This window comes from Diadema setosum, chromosome 8, assembly GCF_964275005.1.
Source record: "Diadema setosum chromosome 8, eeDiaSeto1, whole genome shotgun sequence".
Taxonomy (NCBI): domain Eukaryota; kingdom Metazoa; phylum Echinodermata; class Echinoidea; order Diadematoida; family Diadematidae; genus Diadema; species Diadema setosum.
The window spans coordinates 6,266,132-6,274,813 of NC_092692.1; the positions used below are offsets into that span (position 1 = coordinate 6,266,132).

Below are 8,682 nucleotides of genomic sequence, written 5' to 3' on the forward strand. Positions count from 1 at the left end.
TATCTTTGAGTTGGTACGATACAAGTGTGCCAGCAATGAACCCTTCAAGACTACAGATGCGGTTGATTGCAAGATTACACTGTTTCCTCTACATAATTATCATGGATAAGTTTTGAACACTAACAATCGATGGACAAGACATGTGCTCATCTAAATCATATTGTGATAGTATAGTAATGTAGAGAAGTTTACTGAAATTACCCAGTATTACCTGTCTTAATCCATGAGCAGTTTTAATCCCTTCATCCATGAACACTCAAATTGGTTAATTGGTTTATATTGGTGGACATTGTTGGAGACACGAGTTGGACATTTTTATAGTTATGCTTCAATTTGTTTTCGGCAATATGATGTAACATTATATATATATATATATATATATATATATATATATATATATATATATTGAAACAAGGAAGGAAAAACTGACCAGAAACAATTGTAATAATAAATAGCGAAAACTTTGAGCAAAGAAAATGGGTTTTCATCGGGATTCGAACCCGAGACCTCCGGATTACTAGACCGGTGCTCTACCGACTGAGCTATTGAAAGCCCTAGATCGGTGTTCGTCCCAAACCCTTAACTCTCTTTGCTCGTGTGGTCAGAAGCTATAGTGTGTGTTTTGCTTTTGGTTTTTGTCTTTATGCATGGATCAGCCAATGAAACCCGAAAGTGGAACAAGAATCCCCCCCCCCCCCCCTTTATAGAGAATTCCTTGACCCGCCCCGGAGACGACACCAAAACATGAGGCCTCCTACCTTATAGTCCGAAGCTTCAGCCTGCCTTTTCGAGGAATTTAATGTGTTGCGCTGACACCCCACAGGTCTGGCTTCACGAAACCCCTCCGAAGACACCAGTTATACAAGAGGGTCTGTTGAGCTTCACACCGTTCAATGTAACATTCAACCCGAAGAGAGAGGCCGAAGCTTTCGAACTATACAGTGTACTTGATGTTTTAACATCACGATAATATTGATGCACTAACACTATGCTTGGTAGATGTCCTTCACTGTGAATCCCTCTTCAGGTGATGTTTATTTATTTATTTATTTATTTATTTATTTATTTATTTATTCATTCATTTATTTATTTATTTATCAAAACATCTTTATTCAGGATTACATGATCAGCAAATGTAATGATTTTCATCAAGGTCCTGAGATACAAATAATATATACAGTTGAACCTCTCGTATCCGGACAAGTCGGGACCGGGGCTCGTCCGGATAAGGGATTTGGCCGGATACGGGAGACTCAATGCTTTATACATGTAGAGTCTACATATATACATACACATGTACTGATGTAGCCCATTGTAGTACCACATGTAGTAATGTGTATACTGCAACCTTTTCATTGTTACACACAGTAACAGACCCCAAAATAGAGGTTCGTGTTTGCAAGAATGAAATCATTTTCTTTTATAAATTCTTGGGATGATTTACCTAAATAATTATTAAGAAATGTATCCGTTGGGAATCCCCCTTTCCTCCCGTAATTATTAAAAAAAAGATTTAAAAAATCACGGCGAGATTGCGTCCGGATAATAGAGAGATCCGGATAAAGGGAGGCCGGATAATAGAGGTTCAACTGTATAATAATTTACAATATGCGTGCTAAGCAAATTCCAAATCAGCTACAGTTTCATCAAAATAAACAAAATGCGAATTTAATACATAATAGAAATTTTCACTTTATGAATTTTCGAATAAAAACAAATTAAAAATTTATGTTTTTCAATTTTAAAAAATGATATACAAATGAGTAAGTCAATTATGCATGAGAAATAATCATATTATGAAACTGTGACTTCTGTAGATTTCCTTAACAGTCATCCAGTCATCAGATGATGACATCATGGCGTCATAGGTGTTTTCCTTTTGTATAACCTATAAGAAATATGAGAGTTTTATCGAATACGCTCAGTAATTTCACTTTAAAAAGGTGATTACTGGTGAATCCAAGAACACTATAGAATGCAAAATATGACTGTAATTCTTCTTTGACTAAGTTCACAAAAGAAAAGAGTCCCGATAGAATCCAATTTTCTTTGCTGAATTTTCCACCAAAAGAAAATTTAGACAGGATTTGTTTTCAAGCTCGTTGAAGATCTGTAGAGGCATCTAATATCAGGTATATTGCTGCCCTTGTCACTCTTTTGTGAATACTGTTTTTAAGATTACAGTTCAAGACCGTCTTATTATAATTATCCTCTTTTTTCTTTAATCGAATTCCTTTAAAAGAAAACTGTACTGACATTTTCTAATTGTCTGATATTTCTAATCTACATTTTTTGATGCCTACTACTGGAAAGAGAGGATTCTATAACCCAGGATAAGCCTGTAATGAATTTTTGAAAAACATGGTGGAACGATCCACACAATTTAGCCTACGTCATGGGTGCTCTTGGTGAACAACTCCGACTTTAATAGGCAAGACGAACTACATGATGTCAATTTACTGATGAAATCTCACACGAAGTACTGCAAAAGTTGTTATTTAGTATAATTGCAATATGGAGCTGTAATAAACATGTTAAACAATATCTATTAATCTTTAAAAGCAATCTCTTCAACAGCTTTTTATTTCGATAAAACTTGTGGGGAAATTCCAGATATGTAAAATGAAATTGGCATCGTTATCCGAACGTGCTGCCCATAGAAGACTGTGTGTAAGTAACGTTACGCATTGATGATCATGTCGAGCGATGGTTCGCCAGTTCAAACTATCTAACGTAGATGAGGGCTGAGTGAATCTAGGCCTAAATCCAAATGTAGATAGACTCTCTTCAACGGCACGCACGATTTACGCTTAGTAAGATGAAAACTGTACCCAGTACACATAGACTCTGAAATACTAGAACTAGGACTAGGACTACTGAGCAGTCAAGGAGTTAAGGTTCTACGTGGCAGTCCAAGTTTTGATGAGTAGGCCCTACACTCACTGACCGTCGACATTGCAGCTGTAGGCCCTATGTGCACAGGGGGGTGTTTCACAAAGATTTAAGTTTGACTTAACTCATGCGTAAATCCCCAAACCCTGCGTAAATCCCTAAGTCCTGCGTAAATTTACGCAGGACTTTGAATCCTGTTTCACAAAGCTTAAGTCATGCGTAAGTCCCACCAAGTCCTGCGTAACTCTACGCATGGCCTGAAGCCATGCGTAAAGTCAGACTTAAATTCCAAAATTGGAAGTTCAAAAGCATAATCAACTCCTAATATTCATTAATTTCTTCCACTTTATCTTATCCTGAGTGAGATGCCAGTATTTTTAACAAACTAGAGAATCACTAGTTTCGTAGAGGGTCTACTCCTACCCTATTCACTGAACAATGGTCCAAATTCAAAATAGTCAGAAAAATAGATCCCTACCTACAAATGTACTGATAGTTTGAACTGTCAAGTTAAACCAAAATTTTAGCTCATAAAGAGCTATATAATCTACATGTATCTGGACTTTGGAAATTAATTATATTTCTACCAATCCTTTCTTGCCTGTGTTATCTTCTTAGCTGCTTACCCATGAATATTAATGCATGCCTATCCATTATAAATATCATGCATTCACAACAAATTAGAAAAACCTAACAAATTAGTTAGACCTATACTTGTTAGAAATATTATAACTCTTGTGTACAGGACGGGGCTGTGTCTATCTACACTAACTGGTTAGACCGATAAATTTGTCTCTTGTTCGGTAGCCTAATTGTATCTGTACAGTCTGTAATATGGTCGACTGCATTCGCGACTGCATAAATACAGTTAACAAGAGGCTACCCGACAAGAGGCAGATTATTGGTCTACATTTGTACCTCTACACATGACTGCCAATGAAATTAGCCAAGTTTCCATTTCTACGGTACACCAGTTAACGTTACATCTTAATGAATGCTTCTTTTTTTTTCCTGGAAGCAAAAAACAAAACAAAATAAGACATAACAACCCCCCCCCCAGCATTTTGTGTCAGTTAGAGGAAACGGTTAGCCAATAGACAGTCACCTCTGCCTCGCAGTGCCTCGCATCAAAGGCTACAGTAACGTATACACGGAAAACATTAGACTTAGAGGTCTAGTAGTTTCTATGCCTAATCTTGATTGATGCAGTTCTCAAACACATTCCAAAATCTGAAAACACATAAATATTCATCAATTACTTCCCAATTCAACTCAGGGCCCAGCGATTGGACTTTAAAATTCGACCAATTGATAGCCATTAGCCATGATTTATTATGGTTCTAACTAACCTTTATAAGTTTAATACATGCAGTCTAGGGCAATCATGCACTTTGTTTTCTTCAAAATCATGAAGATGTGGCACTGTGCCCCTATCTTGATTAATAACACAGTGCACAGACTCTACACTAACTGTTAGGCATGCCATGTTTAATTCAATAATTGATAGTCATACTAATACTATTCTAGAACTGATAAGAGTTTATATGTAGACATAACTATACACAGCCTAGAGCCCTAGTTATTCGCACAGCGTAGTAACAGCGTCTGGTCGGGCTAATGTAGACATTGTCTAATGACATGATATTACAGTAATGAGCAGAGTCTACAAATTACAATACAGAAGTACCGGTACAACACACAATAACACACAGAGTTCATAATATTCAGTCCCTTCCTAACCTTCGATGAATCATCTCTTACTAAAATTACATAATTTCAAGGACCTAACTGTTACCTAATGACTAACAGATTAGGCTATATAGGCCTACACTCACTTCTTGTAGTTACGACCAACCCTAGCTAGTTGGAAAAGAAAACTTCTCTTCGTGTACAACAAGAGGAGAGGCTAGCCAGAATCCTCTTCTACCAAGGTCCACAGTCACCAATTGTGCAATGTGAATGGTTGTACAGAATGCAGAGATCTCAGTGCCAGCTAGCTGCTGCGAGCTGCGCGAGCAACCCCATTCATCCTAACTTTCACACAGTCCAATATAAACATGTGGGACTGGATTAAAGAGGCCTCATGCACAAAACATCTCTTATATCAAAATAATCATCAAACGAGCGGCTATTCATGTACAAAAGAGAAATAATATGAGTCAGTAAATGAGCACTGTGAATAACGAATGATACAGTAATGTCATATGAATCGTAGTTGCAGAAAATCAAAGCAATTTCCCTTCCAGAAATTACTCAAAAATCATCAGCAGACAACAAATGGCTAATTTGCATATTTTTGGCTCGTACATTATTATTCAAATCGAATAAGTCAGTCTTAGCCTAAGGTTGACTTTGTGAAACAGACTTAAAAAGTCGCACTTAGACTAAGATTGACTAGCGCTAAGTATGACTTACGAAGTGCGACCTTTGTGAAACAGGCCCCAGCGCTAATAAGGCAAAGCGTAACGTTATAGTATACATACCCCTGCTGCCAGAACTTGAAGAAAGTCCAGACGAAAGTCCAGACTCCAGGGGCCTGTTTCACAAAGGTCGCACTTAGTAAGTCAGACTTAGCGCTAGTCAATCTTAGTCTAAGTGCGACTTTTTAAGTCTGTTTCACAAAGTCAATCTTAGGCTAAGACTGACTTATTCGATTTGAATAATAATGTACGAGCCAAAAATATGCAAATTAGCCATTTGTTGTCTGCTGATGATTTTTGAGTAATTTCTGGAAGGGAAATTGCTTTGATTTTCTGCAACTACGATTCATATGACATTACTGTATCATTCGTTATTCACAGTGCTCATTTACTGACTCATATTATTTCTCTTTTGTACATGAATACCGCTCGTTTGATGATTATTTTGATGTAACAGATGTTTTGTGCATGAGGCCTCTTTAATCCAGTCCCACATGTATTGGACTGTGTGAAAGTTAGGATGAATGGGGTTGCTCGCGCAGCTCGCAGCAGCTAGCTGGCACTGATGATATGATCTCTGCATTCTAAATTCTGTACAACCATTCACATTGCACAATTGGTAACTGTGGACCTTGGTAGAAGAGGATTCTGGCTAGCCTCTTCTTGCACACGAAGAGAAGTTTTCTTTTCCAGCTAGCTAGGGTTGGTCGTAACTACAGAAGTGAGTGTAGCTTAATCTGTCGAGTGTTAGTCATTAGGTAGGTCCTTGAAATTAAATGTAATTTGAGCAAGAGATGATTCATCGAAGGTTAGGAAGGGACTGAATATTATGAACTCTGTGTGTGTTGTACCGATACTTGTATTGAAATTTGTAGAGTCTGCTCATTATATCATGTAATTACGACATTAGACAATGTCTACATTAGCCCGACCAGACGCTGTTAATACGATGTGCGAATAACTGGGTTGTGTATAGTTATGTATACATAAAAGTTCTAGTATTAGTATGACTATCAATTAAACATGGCTATGCCTAACAGTAATAGTGTAGAGTCTGTGCACTGTGATATTAATCAAGATAGGGGCACAGTGCCACATCTTCATGATTTTGAAGAAAACAAAGTGCATGATTGCCATAGACTGCATGTATAAGGTTAGTTAGAACCATAATAAATCATGGCTATGGCTATCAATTGGTCGAATTTTAAAGTCCAATTGCTGGGCCCTGAGTTGAATTGGAAAGTAATTGATGACTTTATGCATTTTCGGATTTTGGAATGTGTTTGAGAACTGCATCAATCAAGTTTAGGCATAGAAACTACTAGACCTCTAACGTTTTCCGTGTATACGTTTAATACTGTGTCTGTAGCCTTTGATGCGAGGCAAAGGTGACTGTCTATTGGCTAACCGTTTCCTCTAACTGACACAAAATGCTGGGGGGGGGGGGTTGTTATGTCTTATTTTGTTTTGTTTTTTGCTTCCAGGAAAAAAAAAAAAGCATTCATTAAGATGTTACTGGTACCGTAGAAATGGAACTTGGCTAATTTCATTGGCAGTCATGTGTAGAGGCAAGGGCGCCGGAAGCGGGGGGGCAGGGGTGGCACTTGCCCCCCCCCCCCCAAACAAAATGTTGGGGGGGCAAAACGAGTTTTTGCCCCCCCAAAGTGCCCCCTGTAACAAATAATTAATCTCTGATTTAAAGACCAAAATGAACAATAAAGGCATATTTCTTGTCTAAATGTTGTAATTTTATAACTGAAAATGCAAAAATGTTCGCCCCGTACGGGGCGAACACTAACAACATACATTATTGTATCTATACACTAATAGTAACTTATGAGTAAATTTAGTGTATAGATGGTAGCCTCGTGTCCTCGAGTGTGCCCACTGAAACATACCTTTAGTAAACCTTACATTTTTCATTTTCTTCTTTGCTTTCTAGCAGTATAAGAATATGTTTTATTGTTCGAACGATGCGATCACGTTTAAGCTTTTAATGAATACATTTCAGATAAATTGCAAAGTGAAAGTGGCTCGCTCGTTCTGCCCGTACTTAAAGTAAAATGAAAAGTTTTCAAAAGTTATTATCATAGTCCTTCGCAGTGATTTCTTTTACTATTCTTTTACTCAGAAATTTAATTTAAAATGCTCTATAAAAGCAACTTTTATAGTCTGTATTTACAAAAAGTCCCTACCCTGGGAGGGGGTATCCCCCTCCCACACCCTCCCCCGCTCGGTCGCTTCGCTCCCTCGACGAGGATCTCACACCATCACATAATATACCTCCGTATGTTAAGATCATGGTCCTTCCAACTGATTTTTTTCAATATGTTAAATCCCTAGAAATTTGCTTTTAAATGTTCTATAAACGCAACTTTTATACTCTGTTTTTACAAAAAGTCCCTACCGTGGGAGGGGGTATCCCCCTCCCACACCCTCCCCCCCCCCCCACTCGCTCGCTTCGCTCCCTCGCCGAGGATCTCGCACCATCACATTATTAATGTACTCCCGTTCGTTATGATCATAGTCCTTCCAACTGATTTTTTCAATATGTTAATTCCCTAGAAATTTGCTTTAAATTCTCTATAAACGCGACTTTTATAGTCTGTTTTTACAAAAAGTCCCTACCGTGGGATCCCCCCTCCCACACCCTCCCCCCGCTCGGTCGCTTCGCTCCCTCGCCGAGGATGTCACAGCATCACATTATTATGTACTCCCGTATGTAATAATCATAGTCCTTTGCACTGATTATATTTCACTTTGTTTAATTCCTTAGAAATTTGCTTTTAAAGGGGATGGCTAGTAACTGATCAGTGGGAATCAGTGGGAATGCTGAGGGATGATTGTTCCAATCCTGGTGGGATTCATTTAAGAGTACATTATATATCTATTGTTGTGTGAAAATTATTTGCTTCAGAACGGTCTCATATTCAAGTAATGTGCAGTTTAATGCTTCCAGGTAAGCGTCCCTGGTCAGTGACGGGGCATTAATCTGCACATTTCTTGAATATGAGACCGTTCTGAAGCAAATAATTTTCACACAACAGTAGATATATAATGTACTCTTAAATGAATCCCACAAGGATTGGAACAATCATCCCTCAGCATTCCCACTGATTCCCACTGATCGGTTACTAGCCATCCCCTTTCTATGGTCTATAAACGCGACTTTGTACCCCGTTTTACAACAGCTCCCTACAGTGTGTGTGTGTGTGTGGGGGGGGGGGGGTATCCCCCTTTCCACCCCCCTCCCCACCCCCCCCCCCCCCCCCCCCCGCTCACTCGCTTCGCTCCCGCGCCGAGGATCTCACATCGTCACAATGTGCCCCCGGTGAGATTTTGCCCCCCCAAAACCGGAAGTGTTCCGGCG

At 38.8% G+C, this 8,682-nt stretch overlaps 1 non-coding gene across 1 annotated transcript; it reads right to left on the reverse strand.

Annotated features, from left to right (window-relative positions):
• Positions 1–479: 479 nt before the first annotated feature.
• On the reverse strand, positions 480–553 carry Trnat-agu (transfer RNA threonine (anticodon AGU)). The gene has a single exon. It is a non-coding gene; the product is annotated as a tRNA-Thr (tRNA).
• Positions 554–8,682: the final 8,129 nt, after the last annotated feature.